Source organism: Mandrillus leucophaeus, unplaced genomic scaffold, assembly GCF_000951045.1.
Source record: "Mandrillus leucophaeus isolate KB7577 unplaced genomic scaffold, Mleu.le_1.0 Scaffold1166, whole genome shotgun sequence".
NCBI classification, from domain to species: Eukaryota; Metazoa; Chordata; class Mammalia; order Primates; family Cercopithecidae; genus Mandrillus; species Mandrillus leucophaeus.
Window position 1 is genome coordinate 18446 of NW_012099943.1, and position 1890 is coordinate 20335.

Consider the following 1890-nt stretch of genomic DNA (forward strand, 5'->3'; position numbering starts at 1 on the left):
TGCAAGCTCCGCCTCCCGGGTTCACGCGATTCTCCTGCCTCAGCCTCCCGAGTAGCTGGGACTATAGGCACCTGCCACCATACCTGGCTATTTTTTTTCGTATTTTTTACTAGAGACAGGGTTTCACTGTGTCAGCCAGGATGGTCTCAATCTCCCGGCGTCGTGATCCACCCGCTTCAGCCTCCCAAGTTGTTGGGATTAACAGGTGTGAGCCACCGCGCCCAGCCAAGTATAGTTTTCTTACATGGATATACTGTGTCATTGGTGAAGTCTGGAGTTTTAGTGTACTCATCACCCAAATAATGTACATTGTACCCATGAAGTAATTTATCATCCCTTACCCGCCTCCTGCCTCCCACCCCTCTGAGTCTCCAATGTCTCTTATTTTACACTCTATGACCATGTTTTTGTTTGTTTGTTTTGAGACAGAGTCTCACTCTGTCGCCCAGGCTGGAGTGCAGTGGCATAATCTCAGCTCACAGTAACCTCTGCCTCCTGAGTTCGGGAGATTCTCGTGCCTCAGCCCCCCTAGTAACTGGGATTACAGGCGCCCGCCACTACACCAGGCTCATTTTTGCATTTTTAGTAGAGACAGAGTTACATCATGTTGGCCAGGCTGGTCCTTGAACTCCCGGCCTCAAGTGATGTCCCCACCTCGGTTTCCCAAAGTGCTGGGATTACAGGCGTGAGCCACCACGCCCAGCCCCACACTGTATGTCGATGTGTACCTATTATTTAGCCCCTCTTATAAGTAAGGACACGTAGCATTTGCCTTTTTAAGTTAATTGATAAAGACAATAGCCCCCAATCCATGTTGCTGTAAAAGACATCATTCTTTTTTTTTTGAGAGTCTCTTACTGTTGCCTAAGCTGGAGTGCAGTGGTGTGATCTCAGCTCACTGCAACCTCTCCCTCCCGGGTTCAAGTGATTCTCTTGCCTCAGCCACCCGAGTAGCTGTGATTACAGGCATGTGCCACCACGCCCGGCTAATTTTTGTATTTTTAGTAGAGATGAGGTTTCACCATGTTGGCCAGGCTGGTCTAGAACTCCTGATCTCAAGTGATCCATGGCCTCGGCCTCCCAAAGTGCTTGGATTATAGGCGTGAGCTACCGCGCCTGGCCATTTCATTCTTTTTTATGGCTCAGTAGTATCCCATTGCGTATGTACCACATTTTCTTTATCCAATCATCTGGTGATGATGGATGCTTAGCTTCATTAGATATCTTTGCTACTGTGAATAGTGCTGTGATGAACATTCAAGGCAGGTGTCTCTTTGATAGAATGATTTCTTTTCCTTTGGGTAGATGCCAAGTAGTGGGCTTGCTGGATTGAATGGGGGTTTATGTTTAGTTCTCTAAGAAACCTCCATACTGTTTTCCATAGAGGTTGTACTAATTTACACCAACAGGTGAAGCTTCCTAGTAATCGTCAACTGGTAACATGGGATTAGCTGCTAGAGGGAGCGAGGACTCTAAAGAGAACCATAAGCAGCAGGTTGCAGGAGCATCTGTAACTGCTGGACTGAGGCAAGGGACCCAGGAGGGAGCAAATCCAGGAATGGGGTGGCCCCCCAGGGCCAAGATTCAGACCTTATTAAACAGGATTTGGCCATGGTCCACTGCATAGTGGGAAAGCCTATGGGGGTACCCATGTGGTGGCTGGCAAGCAGGCGCCTGCTTTCTGGGGGTGCTGGCGGAAATCACTAGACAGTTGCCCTGTGGGTATCTGCAACACTTTCTGGGCATTATAAGGAAGATGCCCTCTAGTGTGCCAGTGGAACTCTCCGGAAGCTACCTGGATGGTGATGCCAAGAGAATTTGCTGGGAAATCATGCTCTGGGGAACTGGTGGAACTCCCTGGGAAACTGCCTGTGGGTATGGTGTCACTGA